Source organism: Anoplolepis gracilipes, chromosome 3, assembly GCF_047496725.1.
Source record: "Anoplolepis gracilipes chromosome 3, ASM4749672v1, whole genome shotgun sequence".
NCBI classification, from domain to species: domain Eukaryota; kingdom Metazoa; phylum Arthropoda; class Insecta; order Hymenoptera; family Formicidae; genus Anoplolepis; species Anoplolepis gracilipes.
In genome coordinates, this window is record NC_132972.1 from 488,336 (window position 1) to 507,642 (window position 19,307).

Consider the following 19,307-nt stretch of genomic DNA (forward strand, 5'->3'; position numbering starts at 1 on the left):
CTGTATATTTTTCAATATTTTGATTTATTAAATGGCAATTTCACGCAAAAAATGATAGATGTTGTGAAATAAAAATTATAAAAGTTTTTTCAATCAAAAATGTGTGACAATGTTGACAAGCTATTTACGATCTGATAAAAAGGTGAAACGGAAAATAATTCACAACGGTAAACAATCTCTGCAATATCTAGGCAACTGGTAGTGGGCGTGCAGACAGGTCGATACTCTTAGCGAATGACATAGAGGAAAGAAGCACAACTACCGTTTGTACCTTTCTGCGTAGGAGCAACAATATCCTACATGCAAGAGAAAGAGTTGATGACGTTGCCGGTACTCCTTGACAATGAACTGATTTTCGGGTTACAAGCAATGAAAAGAATGAAAAGAAAAAAGTGTAAACAGAAGGGAGAGAGAAATCTATAAAAAAATTTGAGAAATAAAAAGATATTTTATGTATTTGTTGTGAATAAAAAACTATAACCAAGAAAGAAGTTACTAAAGTTGAAAATTCTCCGCTACAGAAAATTTATCTATCACACAAATAACTCATTCATTATTTTTTAATTTCCTTAGTGGCTGATTATTACTGCTTGTCTAAAAATATGAAACTTATAATCGTCTATTTCTACAATCCTTCGCATCTTTCCCATTTTTAGTACGAAAGACACTTGTCGGAATATTTTGTTTGAAATACCACAGCAGAAATACACGCGACCATGCAAAATACAAGTAGCAAAAGGGGAGACAAAAAATATGAGAAGCAGAGGAAGTAGACAGAAGAGTCACGATGTCTTACATAATAGTTGGCAGTTGGCACAATTCTTGTACGACTGTCGCTCTCATTCGCGCGTAAAATTTGCACGAGACTAAGGGCGAATTCACACACAATTAACTTTGCAAAAAGCCAAAAGCCAAAGATTTGGCAATTTTTTTGTTTTTTTATCCGACAAAAATTGTCTTGATTCATTCAATGTTTTTTTTTCTCTATTTGCACATAAAACACAACTGAAAATAACAAATACGATAGTGCATAGTTTCTAAAAATATTTATCAGCAAATTTATAAAAAAAAAAAAAAAACAAAATCTTTATCGACGGCAAAATTGATTAAAACTCAATATTCAACTAGAAAATTATTACAATACCAGGATGATTCCATCAAAATGCTATCGAATTTTAACAAGAAAAAACGCAAAGGAAGCAGAAAGAAAGTGACGCCAAATTGAGACCGATGGTCTCGAACGGATATCTAAGAACCGCCGGTTAATTGCACATAATCGATAATAATCGAATATCGGACGGGGCTCGAAACGAGGCGGCGCGCCAAAGTGGCTGGTATATAAATAATCGCGTGCGCTTCCAGAGGTTGCCGATCCTCAGCATATGCAGAGTAACGAATCAACCACAACGGCAAACATGTAAATGTTGCGCGTACATGTTCGTGCAACTTGTACGAGCATGGTGAACAAGTGCGCCGAAAATAGACGACGCGTCTCTCTCTCTCTCTCTCCCTCTTTCCATTTGCACAAAGCGAGATGCAAGGATTTCTCTACCTTGGTGAACACACTTCTAGACCGAAGAAATCGCAATTTTTGAAGAATCATAAAACTTCGAGCGTTATAACAATATTATTCACTAAGAATTTCTCCTCGTATTCTCGAAAGAAAAAAACCAAGGAGATTTCATTAAACGATTAATTAAATCGTTCCAGGTCACCAGGCTACTTCGTTTTCTTTGAATTATTGCAAGATTTTGTAAAACTTTTTATATAAGTTTTTTATAAGTTTAAAGGCAGAAATAAGTCTGTTTTCCACTACAATTTCTAAAATAAATATAAACACGCAACTATTGTAAAATTCACGTCAGTTTATTGATCATAAAAAATAGAAAAGCTGTAAAAAGAAGAGAACTTTTTATTCGTATAAATATAAAAAAAGGTTGCTATTTTATCGCACAGGATAAACACGGATAATAGAGAGATAAGAAATTAGTTTTGCACAGAAAGCATCGTGTGCGATTGAATCACGATATCCACAAGCGTATATCCATATTTATTGTCAACAGAAAACAGAAACATTATAAGCTTGCGTATTAATTCTGGATAGTAGCCAGAAGAATTTCACCTGAGAACTTGCTTTAATCATCGACTGATTAATTAAATTTTACGATGGGGGCGCGCTTCCCTCGGAATAGCACGATACCACAATCAGACAAACTTCTCACGGTTCATAGAAAATAATGCGGAAAATATCAAACGATAGGTCTCGTGTGTTTAAAACAATTGCTTCTTTGCGTCGAACTTAATCATCGCGGAAGCGCAGCGTGAATACGTTTTTACATGAATAGCGCGATTGGAGGTGTAAAAAATTACATAATGTTTACTGACGTAAAGTAAAAGTTACTTGTTAGACTCAAAAATTAGTAAAACAAATAAAATAATAAAAAGTTATAAACAGAAAATTCATTTCTTTTCTTAAAGTATGACAATATTCATGGCAATAATTGAAATAATAAATATATGTAAAATTTAAGAGAAAAATGTTGATTAAATCATCAAAAATGACCAAAACCCCTTGTAATGCATGCATAGTATTCGGACAAAAATAAGTATTCGAAAAATGCGAACCATCCCATAAGACATTCACTATCTACGAAAGCAGACAATAGTTTTCTTTTTACATTAGGAAAAGAGATTGTAACTTTTAACAAGGCTCTGAGTCCAGGTAGAAAAGAACGAGCTCAAAGCGGTAGGTATCTCGGCACAAAAGGAACGAATTATGATTTCGATGTAGAAGTGAAAAGGACGAAAGAAGACAAGAACACAACTGGTGAGTCGAGAGAAAAAGACTATAAAGAGGATTTCGTGAGACAAAAGAGCTCGAGTATCCTGAGACTAGCGTAGTAATTGGTCAATCTCTCGTTTCTATATCTTTTTAAATCTGTCGCGTTTCCAACAAATAACATCGAACCAATTCTCATAGAATGCTTTAATGTTACACATATCTTATTGATTAAATATTTATATTAATGTTTTTTTTTTTTTTTTTTAGACATATCGATCTAAAAATATATCTTTGGAAGTATTCACTTCTATGAAGAGATTTATTCATTAAAAGCAAACAGAGAGATAATTATTATAAATTATGCATTTAAAAAACTTGTTTGCTTATTTTATTGTAGCCTGAAATATCAATTTAGAAAATAAATCTATAAATATATAAATCCTATCTTTCTTCAATAATAAATAATAAAGCTTTAACTAATTTTCTGTCTTAAGAATATTTCGTAGAAATTAACGCCAAAGTGAAGTTTATAAGTTCTGTAAAGAAAGTCCATTTAGTAAGCTTACTACGATGGGGAAAGTTCTCATTTTGTGCAATTTAAACAGTTCTATTCAATTGAAAAACTTCTTAATTGTCAACGTATCATTTAATATAATTATTTAAGAAAATGAAAAGTTTGCAAATATTTCATTTAAGAATAATATATACAATACAATTTTTTTTTTTTGACTTACGTAATTCCCAAGGCACGCAGTATTTATCGTCCAATTAATACCGATATTACAAAGTTAAGCTTAAATACGCAGATGCACGATATCATTTGATAATTTACGATAACACAAACAAACTCGCGCACGTTCTGCATTCTCTATGTACGCTCGACAAACATTTACATCTGTTCCGCAAACTTGAACAAAATTTCATTAAACATTACGCACTCTCTCTCTCCTTCTCCCTTCCTCACTTCCTCATTGCGTTAGACGACTTGAATACCATTAAAATAAATACGTGTAACTTTTAAATAAATTTTAATGAAAAATCTTCACAAATCTGTTTTCTTACGTCATTATATTTAAATTTTGTGTAATATAAAACAACTAGTTTTTGTTGCTTTTCATACAATGAGTGACATTCAAACTTATAGCTGTTATAAATTCACACTACACGATTTTGGCTCGATCGTCGGAATTTTTGCCGCGGTAATTTATTTTATTCTGTCTCGTTGTGTGGTTGGCAAAGTTGCTTTGTGATCTTGCTTTTAGCGTCATTTTGCTGCACGCACATTATGATATTCGCAACGCGTTCTTTTCCTTCCATAAATTTAACGTGCAGCTCCGCCACGTTGCGTAATCCCCCTAGGCGTTATATCGCATGCATGATGTAACATATGGATAAACGTGTGCAAATAGCCACGCTACTTGTGTTACATCGTCTATTACAAAGTAAGAAATCTGTGTTGCTTTTGTGTTATGATAAATATACTGAAATATTATTTGTAATAAATGTAAAAATAGATATGTAGTCATTTTTCTCAATATATAATCCCTTTAACAGAAATTTAATAAGATTTATTTCATTAGTCGATCTGAAAGTATATGCGAAATGTATTTGTGTGGTAAAGTTTTCATGTAAGTACACTCAAAAAAATATTTTGCTAATGTAGATAGATTTCTAGATGTCTCAATTAAAATTTATTGCTACTTTTTCTATCTGTTAGAATATTGTTTGTCACGTATAGAATTTGCAGCAGCAATATTTTAGCAATACCTCTAGAAAATTTAGATCCTATTGCCAAATATTAATCACAAATATAATTGTCCTTGACAATAGGCCTTAAAGATAGGCATCGCAAAAGAATTTTCTGTCTAAATTACACTAATAGTACGGATATAAATTCTGCCTCTGTCGTTTAAATTGATTAAGTGCAAAATATATGCAGTATCACAGTATTTGCTAATAATTTATCTCTTTCATTACCAGTTAATTTTTTACATCTAGAAAATTTTTATTAAAGTTGCAAGATCATTTTTTTGAGTGTAGATTTACATAATATAATACTTTGAGATTAATGTAATGCATATAAAGGGCCAAATACGAATATCTGTTATAAATGCAGTTTTAATATAAATAAGAAAATTAAATCGTTACTAGAAAATGATACGAAACTATAATACAAACAACATTAATTGAAAAATAGATATTTCGTGGGAGAAGAAATTCTCGCAAAATATTTCTGAAGGTAACACATGCAAGTTTTCGCAAATTTTTATGTAATACAATTTAAATATGAGTGCTTACGACTTATCGATAAACCAATCCACTTATGCTTCTGAACATGTGCTTTCTTTCTGAACAAACTGTACCACCGGTTAAGTCGGTCCAATGGCTCATTGAAAAGGCTTCTTGAAACTAATACCCAACGGCAGTGACGAATTAACGTCGCGTTTCTTTCTCTCAAACTTTTGACCACACTGCCTTACTAAATTACAAACAAATTACAGACTATTATGTACATATATACATATTTCCGCATAATGATTCGAAGCGATTCGATCACATCAAGATTACGTGAGAAGATGAATAATGCGAACATTATATTATATCCTATAAATATAAAAAGTATAAAATACAATAAGTATAAATTACAATTTTTTATCATAGATTTTTAAAAAATTTTAAGAAAATTTTAAAAATAATTCTTTTATCAATTATAAATTTTTTAACAAATGTATAAATTTTTTTTAGCAATTTTATCAAACAAATCACGAACTTTTCAAACAATTTTCTTTCATGATTTTTCAATTTTTCACTAAAATATTTTTATCCAACTGTTTTTTATTTATAAAGCTATCTAAAAATTTGTTAATCTCTAACTAAAAAAAAGCATCATTAACATAGTTTTTACTTTCAACATATGTGATGTAAGAAAATGCACCTTGTTTAAAAAAGTTGTGTATGCATCATAAAAATTAAAAAACATGTTTATAACTTTATAAATATTCGTAACAATCTAATTATTACACAAAAAGCAATTTATGAATAGCTAACTATGTTTCTTGAATATGAATACATAAAGCAAAGAGCCCTCTAAAAACAGTCATTGATTTAAGAAGAATGTTACGATATCAAGATTTTTTATTAGATCCACCCACTATCTTCACTGAATCATTCAACACGTCACTTCGCGTCAATATACTTATAGTGAAACGAGATAGAGATAAAAGATAAGCAATTCCACAACGTGTGATAAAAAACGCGTAGTGTAAAATAAAGATATATGTACGTACAAGAGAATGGATTATGTAAATCGGGATACAAACGATGAAGCAATTGACGATTAAACGATCAATAAAAAGATATCCCGAAGTTTAATAGCTGCTGTTCGATCGCGAATGGAATTAACCTTGATCTCTCTCCTGCATGTATGTACGAGATAGATTATTACCTCGATTATTAAGGTCGGCTTCTATGAAACTGCATAGAACTGAATGATCATATTTATGCGTTGCAGCCTTTTTAGAAAATAAATCCTACTTATTCTTCAGTTCATACATATTTGCGTTCGATATTAATCATGCAATTATTTATCGACTTGCCATTTTATGAGTCAGAATGGAATGAATGTAAGAACTTAACACTAAATTTTAATATTTCATACACACTTAATGTACAATATAATTAAAATATAAAATAATAAGAAAGAAAAGAATATTAGACAAATAAAAATAACTTTATTTCATCATTTTTATTTTGTCTAAAATTGATAAAAATTATCAAAATTTCTCATAATATTTTCATTCCTCCACCCTTTTATTATTTTTCTACCTTTTCTAATAGAAAAATAATTATTAATATTGCTGTATTAAGTAAGAAATATTTTTTCTTTTTTACGTTGAATATTTTGTTCGTATCTCATAAGTTATCTTAACCTGTCACGTGCGTCAATTGTCACACAGCTGCAAGCAAATGGCGATCATAAAATTGTACGCGTCCGTATAATCTCAACACTTTAGCTAATCATGAAACTTGCGTAATTTGTCGTATAACGTGAAAGCGCTACGAATATAATGAAAAACATAGATATAGCATGAACAATTAGATGTACGATATACATGACCATATTAGTCAGCTAAAAGAAATACATAAAAAAGAAAGCAATAGTAGCTGTTTGTACGCGGCTGCAACATATAATATTATAAATGCAATATATAATATTATATTATTTTGAAAACATTCATCTTTAGCAGAATTATAAAATTAATTAAATTAAATTATTATTGATATGTTATTTGCATTTCAACAGTTTCTTTAATCAGAAAACGTGAGAGATATTAAAATATAGTAATTTAATCCACACAAAATTTCTCTCTCCCAATTCCAATATCACAATTTGTGTGTGTATGCGTGTGTATGATTATTTGTGTACATATATAAATTAATTGTTCTTTATTCAACCAGATCCAATTTCAAAAAAAAAGCTCTCGAAAACTAATATTATTAATATCCATTCCCATTTTTATTTAAAAAATATTTAAAACCTAACTTTTATCACTTTCAAAAAAAGTAGTTGATATTAAATATCCAATTCATGAAGAGATCTTTATTAACAATTTGATTAGAGCACAATAGCGCTATAAAAATAAAAAAAATGTATATTTGCTTTCAACTCAAACAGGCTTTAAATAAATTTGCATATAATATATTTCCTCGATTATTGATCAAATTGCAGAGTGGTGCGTGAAAAGGAAGAAAAGGAGGAAGAGGGATAGTTTAACTAATTTTCTCCGCAGTATCCCGTTTCATACCGGACAATATCAGCTTGTCAGATAAATTCCATCCCATTTCTATTGTACGAGATCAATGCGAGAATAAAAATACCGAATAGCGAAATGACCGTTATCATACGCGTTCACCATTCGCTCGGATCGTACGATTATTCTATGCGCGCGACATTTGCGTCAATCATATTTTCCGATCAAACTTTCCGGTTAATCTCTTCAAATTTTGTATACTTAAAAAATCACGACTCAGAAGCGAATCAATAATTTAATAATAGCTCTTATCCATAATTCCATTTTGCTATAGCTCATAAAATATACAAGTTATTGCAAATATTGCAAACACGTGATACACAAATGCAGTTCTTATAAATAAAATAACAGTACGCAATAATATACATGTTTAATATTTCTGTAACACAAATATATTATGAAATTACTTGAATAAATGTGACGAAAGCAAGAGCGAATGATTGAAATCTCGTTTCTTGAGGGTTGATTAAATTGACAGAGGCAAAAAAAAGAAAGAAGAAGGGGAGGCAGAGGTAAAGGGAGGACTGAATTTAAAAGGGATACGGGAGCAGATGGGGATTACGACACACGGGCATGTCTAGCATTTAACCCCACGTAATGCGCTTCGCCGGGTGATTTCGAACTCCACCTTGACGCCAGGGATATTATTCAACGAATAAAAGCGCCGTGAGAGAGAAAAATAAAGGACTGGTTACAAAGCCATACAGCGCACTCCGAAATTATTAATTATGCTTGCCGTGCACGGACATGCACGTACACCCGGCTACCCGTAGCTGATGTATATGCTTTGGGCCATTTCGATCCCGCCGTTCAAAAAAAGAGAAAGCATGGCGCACATCACGGGGAAATTATACCCGTTATTTTTTTTCGCCGCTGCGATCTCGCCCGGAAAAAGTGCATGAATGAAACCGGCAATTTCTGACACGAGGGAATATCGATGAGGAATTTATTGCCGATTTAGTTACAAATTCAGTTACAATATATTCTTACAAACTATTTCGTAAATTTTCAAGAACCTCGACTTTAAAATCGGATTATAAATAACAAGAAATAAAGACGTGTAGTGTACTTTGATCTCGTTTTGCATCATTATATTATCGCAAATGAATCATATGTATCCGATGACATCGTGTTAGTTGGAATGTTTTGAAGTGAAAAGTATCGCAGTTATATTATTAAAATAACATTGATATCATTTGATAACGTTCAATAAAACAAATATATATACACAAATTTATTTTAAAAAATAATAAAATCTTTTTTCTCTTATTATTTAGATTATATTAATTAATTTATTGAATTGTTGATTGCTTTAGATATGATTATTAAATCCAAGAATTAAATTGGAAATTTTGTTATTTGTAGATACGCAAAATTTAATTTGACATTTTATAACAATATAATTTAATAGGAAATTTTTATATTTTATAATATTCATTTTTATATAAAATAAAATTTAATACAAATAGAATTAATTTATAAATTGCTATTATTAAACCGTAAAAGTATTAATTTATAATTTATAATTATTAAACTGTAAACTTGTAATTCGCACGAGATGTTACTAATATATTTTAATTTATTCGATAATAAATACATAAATAGCTGTATGTAATTCATTATGTATGTAAAATTCTTAAAATCTACATGATTTTCAATCTTTGACATGTAACAGTAATTGGCAAACGCACATGCTGGTTAATGTATCAACAACATGGTATCTTCAAATTATCATCAAATTTTCTGAAACAATTTTTGGTAAAAGTTATTGAATTATACGAAATAATATACAGCTTTAAAATAATCAATAAAAATAATAAATAACAAACAGGTTTGTATAATTTTTTAATGCGGCCAATAAAAAACTATTGACCTACATAGATCCTTGCAAAAATTGTCGGAGCATCGTTTCCGTTGTACCGTGATAAAAGTGAACGGACGCGGAATTTGCGATTCGCTTTCTCTTTCGGCACGGTCGTTAAGTCTATAAGTTTGAACGATAAATTACGCTTCAATTGGCGACGATTTGTTCGATGAACGATTTCGTAACACAAAGATCAGAGCTGCTATATTCGTTACCATTGAGGACAAAAAATGCAATCAAATTATTTGTAAATATAAAAAAAAATGATTAATTTTTGTATAACCCTCGTTGAGATCAACAGCGTACATAATTTCAAACTTTCTCCGAGCGATGCGTTTACAATGAATACGTTAACTCCGCCCTTAATGATCACGCAAATCATTCGTCATACCATAAAAAAGTATAAGATAATTAACCATAATTATACCTACAAACGTCCGCTTCGAAATGCATGTTTAAAATAGCGATCGGCGCGTCGTCATAATTATGCCAATTAAAATCATATAATCTCTTGTGAAAACTGATTCATTTTTTCATTATAAATGATTTTCTTCTCTATCACAATTATATATAAATATAACTAAAAATAACTATATAAAATAAATAAAAATAAAAATGCTCAATTGAAATTATACATTTTTCCCGCTTTTCGATATTTTTTAATTCTTCATTTTCGAAAAATTGTTTCAGAATTTCTGCTATTCTGCGATATATATAAGAGCCTTTTTCTTATGCTGGATTATACAAATGTAATTTTCAATCAATTAATGTTCAAGCTCGTCATAAAAGTCACTAATTTAAAATTTGTTCATGAAGAATGTGCGAACGAGACTCACAGTCATTGCGGCATTTAGGTCATCGTTGCGTTCGACTCGTGATGGATTCCGTCTCTCCGCGCTTCGTACGACTCGCGAATGTTAAGAGGAGCTCTTAACGGCTAAACGCGTAATATGCTCGCACGCAGGCATGCGCGCATAATTTTATACGTAGTATCGAGTCTGTCTTACAACGATCAACGTATTGAGACGCATACGCGCGAAAAATGCGAACAACAGGTGCGTTCGATCTGCGAATGATACGCGCGAACGTATACTATGACGTTGAACCTTCCAGACATGTGCGTTTGCCAAGACAGGTGAACAAAAAAACATATCGCTCTCGTCAAAGCTCTATAAAAAAATAACCTTGCAATTATATGCTTTTATTATCCAATTATATTCTTTTTTATGATAAATATCGATGTATACGCATTTTCTAGATTTTTTAACACAAATTTTATTATACAAATTTTCCAGAATATGTAAAAGTTAATTAAAAATATAATTTTTTGGAACAATTGTAAGAATTTTATTGAGAGCTTTGACGTGTATCAAATTACGAATTCCACACGAATAATCGTAAAATAAACGTTAAATGTTACAACTTCGTTCAAGGATACATGGATGCGTGTGGTATAAGTATAAAAATAGAATTGCAATTGTGTTAAAAAGAATATCTGAAAAGTTTTAAAAAGTTATAAATACTTTATACACAATGTAAAATAAAAAACAAGTAAATTAACTCTCTCTCTCTCTCTCTATCTCTAGCTCTTTCTTTAGTCAAAATTAAAGCTAAAATCAAAATTAAAATTAAAATAATAAATTATTAAATTTTAATTTTAACGTAATTTTAGTTTATATAATAAATTATTTAATTGAAAAATTGATTTGTTTTAGCTAAAAGTGAATTAAAATTTTATCTCAAATTTCAAATTCAAAAAAATAGTAAATAAATTTGATTTGTTCTTTTTTTCTATATAGATATACATCAATGTAAATACAGAATACATAAATTCACAGAATCGAAAAATGTCATGAACATTATAAACATTAATCATTGTGCTAGCAAAAAATTTAGACTTTTTTTCTTAAACGCAAATATTAAATCCTAGTCAACACAATTAAAGATTACAAAGCTTTTAAAATATTTAAATATTTACATTATAAATCTGTATAATGCATCAATTATCACGAAAAATAAAAAAAAATGTATAATTATGTAAAAACCAAATATGTATTAATCTTATATTAAACATTGCATAAAAAAAATATATTTCTTTGCAGATATAAAATAAACACGAAATCATATTTCGGTGCATGAAATGCACCGCTATTAAAAAGAGAATGAGAGACAAACATTGAAAAAATAAATTGCATCGGTCCATGTTTATGAAAACGAAACGCGCTGAAAAAACGTAATGATCTTGAAAATCGTCAAATAAAATCGTATAAATAACGCCTCGATAGGCGGTATACGTCCGCTTGAAAATGTGCGCGGCTCCCACGGTCATCGGAGCGCGAGGCGTACTACATGCTGCACGCGAGAAGTAAACGCGAGAGTGCGAGAGAGAGAGAGAGAACGAAAGCAACACAACTCGACAACTCTCCTATTTCAGAGCAGTGACTCGCACACATTGCCAAAACAAAATTTCGTTCCACCTACTGCGCTCTCACTTTACATTCGTACTAACAGCGAGAAGTTGTTCACGCATCCACGATCCTCGCGGACGAAGCGTAGTGTAATCACGTAACATACCTGCGTTTTGGAGCGTTGCGAATTCGAATTTCAACTTGTCGCTGGATGCGCCTCCAGTAATCCAAAGAACACACAGGCAACACGACACGCTTCTCTCACTATACGCACACTGTTGGCGGAATAAACGGCCAATGATTTCCGCGCGAAAACCCGTCTCCGTGCGAGAGATGATGTGAAAACAGAAACACAAAATCAGAAACACACACAGATGAACGCACGCGAAATTACCACCGCACTGAACACGGAAATCGAAAGTTACGCGATCGTATAAATACCGCGACGAGTCGCGGCAACGCGACTTTCCCGAGGCTTCGCGATCATAATATTAACGCAAAATTTTCACGGAAATATGCACTCACGCGGAGACGCAAAGAAGTACGACGCGCGATACAATCCTCACTACACAAATGCTAGCGGCGGACTGACAACCGTGACCTGCGCAGCCCCACGCGCTGTATCCCCTCCCCACCCTACCCCTCCCCTCCCCTTCCCTGTCTTGCCTGCCTGCCTGCCTGCCTGCCTGCCTGCCTGCCTGCCAGCCAGCCTGCCTGTCTGCTGCCTCTCTGCTCTCTGCCTCTCTTCTCTCTTCGCGGGCATCCGCTCCAACGCACGATATGTTAGCGTTAGATACTCTGAGGTACGCAAATTTTTACGGCCCGTTTTTCTTTCTTCTTCCTTAATTCGCATCTTTTTATCCAAAATATTTACTGTTATATTAATTATTTTAGACGCAAAGGTTGATAACTGAACAATATCAGTGCGTGAGATAAGATGACAGGCAGTTGCGCGAAAAAGACATTTAAATATGTTGAATTATTATCAGTTATATGCATATCGCTATTAGTGATTTCACGAAATATTAAGTTTATTGTGGGATTCTATACCTATTTTCTCTTTTAATCGATTTTAATCTTCTAATAATTTTATAGAATTTATATGTGCGTATTCGATATATAATTTTCGTATTAAATTAAAATAGACATCAAAGCACAGCCTTGCTTGCATGATTTATGTTCACATTTGTTATAAAAGTTAAAAATCAAATAAAACACGTTTATTATCACATATATAATAAATCATTTGAAATGACAGATAAATGATCCTTATACAATCAACACAATATGTCTACAAATATTAACGCAATAGCAGACATATATCAAACAATTACTTGAGATATTTATCTGTAGAATCAAATCTATTTACTTACTACACATATCTTTTTATGTATACATTCTTAAAGTCTACCGTAAACAATAAATGAGAATCTTTAATTAACTTAAAAAATGCTTTGACGCCAAACAAATTTATAAACGTAACTCAAGGTCAGACGCAAAGGAAACGAATGATTATTATACCTTCTACGCAAAAATAAATATAGTAAAATAGTTTGAAATGTATGTATGCGCATATAATAGATGTAAGATAAGCGTCACACGCAGTTTCAGTTTCTACTTGACGTGACTAGGTTGCGATGTATGTTTCGAATAAAATGTACAAGAATCGAACGGGATGCGTTACATTAATTTTTCTTATATTACCATAATAGTATATAATAATAATATAAAAGTAATAATATTATAATGCTTTCCTTTTTTTTATGCGAAAATAAAATTATCTTACGCATATACAAACAGACATATACGTATAATAAAAATATATTGATATATATTATAATATACAAATAATAGGAACAAATATTATTACTAATATTGTGATAATAATTGATCGAGATACATAACATTATTCTATAATGTGTGACTTAAATTTCATCTAATTAAATGCACTTAATGAACACAATTTTGGTTAGGTAATTTTTAAAATATATCTTATACATATTAGGATTGTTAAAAATTTTATAGTAAGTGATATTAACTATTTATGATACCAGAATTTTTGTTGGTTTTTATTTATTTATTTTTACTTCTTGTAAGAGTAAATAAATTAAAAAATAAGAGTTTGGAGAATTATCAGCGCAATTATTAAGTATAAAGAAATATTTTTATTATTTCAAACATATTTTCTGTCAGAAAATGCATTGGACGTCGGTATGGAAGATTTCTGTTTTCTACAATTATCAGCAAAATGCGATCTTTGTTTCATAGTTTCATTTTCCTTCGCGAGATGGCAACGTCATGGTGAATTCAGCTTGTTCTTCGTGTTTTAATTTTAAAAAATTATTTTTCATGTTAAAAAAAAATTGTTCTTCGTATTTAAATTCTCTAATTAAATATATACTGCGTGCGTGTTTGCTCTCTCTATATGAACAAACTTTAAATTGTCGTAAACTAAATCATGCGTGAAAAGCGCAACTAGCTCTCGCACACCTTGTCAATTCTTCAACTTTACATCGAGTTAAACATCGTAATTACTAATTTAGTTAACAAAATGACATTCCTATTTTATCATAATTCTCATAATTCATTTTATTCAAATTTTGAGTTATATAGTAATATAGAGTAAACAAAACTGTATCTGTTTTGTAAACTTTTCTGATGCTAAGAACATAGATGATAAAAACAAGTGAAAAATAGCTCGATTTAAAAGATTCGACGACACTTGATCTGTTATTCACTTGTGGCCACGATAGCTGCTACTTTTCTTTCGCTGACTTCGTTATAAAGTAAATTCAAACAATACATTTCTTCGACCAGTAACTCTAACGATATTGTCTTCGATCTTTCAAAAGACAATACACTAGGGTTCTTCCTTCCGGCGAAATTCGATATCGAAGTAAATTCGATTTAAGCTCCGGGAGCCTTGACTTTATGCTCCCCGAATATCGTTCCGGATAACGCGAGATCGTTTTAGTCCGGAAAGGTCGAACTATAAATCCCCGGTGATATCTATGATTGCGACAGACAGACGGAAGGAATGATTAAACTCTTAAAGGTTCAGACGTTCTTACCGCGAGAAACTTTTACTTTTCGTTATTCCGTTCAATACCAATAGTCTCCCCTTTTGTAAAACCAATTTCTACGAAAAAAAAACTTATTCGAACATCTGTTTATGATTTGTTTTTATTTTGACTACAATACGAGCAAAGTAAATATGGTTTATATCTACCTCAAGTCAACATAATGCGCATATTTTATTATAACATATTGAAACTATTAATAATCTGATTTTTAAAATATTTATTTCGTTTTTTTAAACGTAAACTGCAATCGCATATAACTATTTAAATATGATCGTCACAATTTTGTTGAATATTTTGAATAAAAATGTGCGAAAAAGATTAACATTTTTATAGACAAAAATTAGTTTTGCATGTGCATAGTGTATAAAATAATTCATAATACAATAATGTCACTAATATCATCTTGAGTAAATAAATTAGCGAAGAAAGTTATCACTTAAATGAGCAATTAAGTCAAAGAAACGAGAGTAAAACCGGAGCTTGTGTGCATGTAATCGTAGAAAAACGAAAGAAAAAAGCAAAAAGATGGAGGAAAGTACTGAGGATTAAAAGAAGGGACAAACGCTTATATAAAAGTTGGAAGAAAACGCAGAAGTACACAGTGGCTAAAGATGGTACAATGATAACCGAGCTGAAAGTATTAAGTGTTCTTTCACATAAACGTCGACGACAAAGAGAAAGAAGTCGCTTTATTAATTTTTTCATGCGCGCATAATTTGAATTCAGACGTGGGTTTAGTAATTGCTTCTTGGCGAAAAAATATTATATATATATATATATATATATATATATATATATATATATAATTTAAATGATATATATGTTAATTTTTATTTATAATACATATATTAGGAAATATTAATAATTTTTATTCTTGTATTACTGAATTTTTGTTAATGGGAAAAAAGAAGTTTCAGAAAACGTGGAATTATTTGGTGCGTCAATAATATTATAACAAACACTTTGTTAACACCTAAATCGATCTCTTCTCGCAATATACTGTTCAAATAAGAGTTATCGATATGCGACATCATACGACGACGGAGATGACTTTGAAATGCTGCACATAACATGTACCCCGGTGCGACGTCTGATCCGCGTATCAAAAGCATTCCACGACCTTCGATTCCATTTTATTTATACGATCTTTTAACAGCTGCCGATATTTTCACTCGCGTTTCCGATCTCCTCTTCTCGGAGGAAAAACCGGAATATTGAAGTTTTCGGTCACTGCTTGATTTTAACTGTACTACTACCATATCTGTGCACTAGATCCAGACGTTGTTCCGGTGGATGGAGACGCTACAGAGCTGAAAATGGAGGGATGGGCAGAGATAAGCAGGGGAAACGAGAAAGACAGGTAGATAAACGAAGAAACCATCGTCGAAAGAAAAAGAAGGGTGTTTCCGGGTACTCGCAAGAAGGATGAGATGGAGGCCATCAGCAGAAGAAACGGATAGCGAGAGAAGAGCGCGAGTAAACGGCAAGTAAACGAAGCCCTTTTCACTTTCTAGGTCAACAAAATTGATTACTTGGCGCTTCAATGGCCGGAAACCCAGCATCTAAGCCTCTTAACTTTCCATCTTGATGTAAACAAACACGAGATACATTGATTCTTAGTATCCATTCTACAAAAACGCGAATAATAGAAATGAATAATTGATGGAACAGAAAGTTCGTGTTACAGCAAAGATACACATTTCAGTCATAACGGATCCGTGACTATTTTGACTATTTTAAAAGAGTTTTTTATCACACATAGAAAAGTTAAAAAAACCTTAAATAAAATTACATTTCGCGATGGCAAATCTGCATTTTTTAAAAATATATAAATTAAATAATTTTTCTCTCATTAAAGATGAAAAATATAATTATTATTATAAGAAAATTATTATAAAAATATTTGTTGATGTAAAAAAAATGTTTAATTTATATATTTATAATATTGAATACTAGCTGCAGGAAGAATAGAGTTAAATACTATTAGTCATGTAAATTTTATGTGAAGAAATAACAATATTTACAATAGATCTTTAATACATGCGAACATATTATACATATGTTTGGATTTTATGTATTTGCACGTATTATAAAAATAAATTTAATAAAAATCACTAGAACGTACATTGTAAAAACAAGCAGCTAACAAGGTTGTGAATACGAAATTATTACAGTAGATTGAAATAGAATTATTCACATTAAAATCTGGCTGCATTTATTAATATTTAATGCGCTCGCACGATAAAACAATCTGACAGAGAATTCATTCCAAATGCTATTGTTTCACAAGGACTATTCGCTCTGTCGCGATGTGCTCTCTTCCGCGACGAGGTCGGTTCTTGACCGCAGTCACGCCACGCCACGCCACGCCAACCGGCCTTAGCGTAGCCAGTGCATGTGCATTTGCGACTAGTTAAGTTATTTCGAGTGACGGTGGTAATCTAGGTGGCTAGCACCGCCTTGTCGCTCGCGGCCACAATCACACATGTGTGTGCGCATATATGTGTTGGCATTATTTATTAATTCAAAAATTTACGACCACGGAATTCCGGTTTCGTCGCATTCTCGTCCGAAATATCGAACGCGTTTTATGACCACCTGTATGTAGCCAATAATGCGCTTATATGCGCGGTAGCGCGTAAATAAAATAAAATATTGGACTTTTATCGAATTCAAGCACTACTATCGATATATATATATATATATATATATATATATATATATCGATATAGCATTATTCACGTGATTTGAACATTTCTCTCATGCGTGGGGTAAAGTACATTGAAACATTTCAATCATTTAACACGCGCAGTCAGTCTCTTTCATATTAAATCACACGTATTAAAAATTACAATATTTTCGGCAACTTATAATTAGGCATAATATTATTAATCGTACTGTAATGTAATAAAGAGTGAGAGAAATGATCTTCTCTATTCCTTGAAACTTTGATATCATATAAGAGTTTTCGCAACTTAAGCTCTGATATTAATGGCTTCTCCAAAACTTTTCTCAGATCTAGCAATCTCTAGCAAACTTCAAATGCCATTCTCTCGACAAAAAGGAGAAAATGTACATACTATCTGATGCACTGCATTAAACGAAAAAAAATTCTGTTCACAGAGTAAGGTTGATACGTTACAGCTATCGGGCTATAATGCTCTTTCGCTTCTTCTTAACCGTTTACCCTCCGATATTCGAGTCGAGTTCCTTTATTCTCGTCTGGTTAGGAGTGTATCGCAAAGAGATAGAAATATCGACACAGTTGCGCATAATAATACAGCACGTTTCTGTGCCTTTTGTCAGTCTCAGGCCTTTCAGTTTAATTTTCCGCAATTCCCTCCATTTTTTTCTACGACAATTCGTCTAATCACCACCATCTTTTGCGAAACAAAAACTGGGAGAAAAAAGAAAGAAATCGAAAGTTTCTTTGAATGAAACAGAATAACTATAATAAAAACGTCGCTCTTGTTTCATCTTTTATTTCGCCATCTTTTCTCATTCAATGTTATTCAAAATAAATGAGCAACATGCAATAATTAAAAGTTCTATAAAAAAATATCGAGATTTTGAAAAAGAAATAATCAATGTAAAATATGTACAATATACAATATATGTATTATATATTATATATTAATTGCAATGGTTGAAGAGAAGAAAATCAATTACATAACAGTATATAAACGTCTATGCATTATAATACATTAAAAAAATGTTCTTATCATAAATATGATTAAACGCATAAATGTACATTAAAGTGATAATATATACCTGCGAAAAAGGTCAGACACATATATTTCCTACATATTCTCAATTCACTTTTCATGAAACGTAATAATTTTGATAAGAACATAGAATGCACGAGCAAAAATAACAACTGTTGATTAGCTAAAATGCGATCTTCCACTTTTCTTCCCGAGATTCGTTCGCAAAAGTGGCTTTTTCCTGCAGTGCTTGTAAAGTTGTTATTAACGCTATGCGTCCATCGAAAGACATTCGCACGTTAGGCAAGAAACAATTCTTGCCATCTGCTTGTATCACTGTAGGCCATCTGAAGTTTCCACCGTCTACGCGAAAATTGGTCGTGTAAAAGACATTCCTGAGAGAACAGCGAAAACTCTTTTCGTTGTCCAAGAATCTTGCCGTTTCATAATGTAAATAAAATTTCTATCAAATAATTCAGCAAATAACATCGAGAATAAAACTATATTCACGTAAAAACATAGCGGTTATTACCTATATAAATTAGATATAGGTTTTTAAAAAAATCTATCCTTCAAATTTTTTACATTATCTATTATTATTATAAAAATGAAGATTGATAACAATGCGTGTAAATTAACTCTTGTTGAATAGAAG

At 31.4% G+C, this 19,307-nt stretch overlaps 2 protein-coding genes across 2 annotated transcripts in view; both read right to left on the reverse strand.

Annotated features, from left to right (window-relative positions):
• The window catches only part of LOC140664136 (uncharacterized), a 45,613-nt gene extending 33,140 nt beyond the window's left edge, over positions 1-12,473 (reverse strand). Inside the window, exon 1 of the mRNA XM_072888922.1 lies at positions 12,032-12,473. The gene's annotated coding sequence lies outside the window, so the exon portion shown is untranslated. The remainder of the gene's footprint in view (positions 1-12,031) is intronic.
• Positions 1-19,307, reverse strand: part of LOC140664135 (uncharacterized) — a 287,413-nt gene that overhangs the window by 242,363 nt on the left and 25,743 nt on the right. The gene's annotated exons all lie outside the window — the stretch shown is intronic.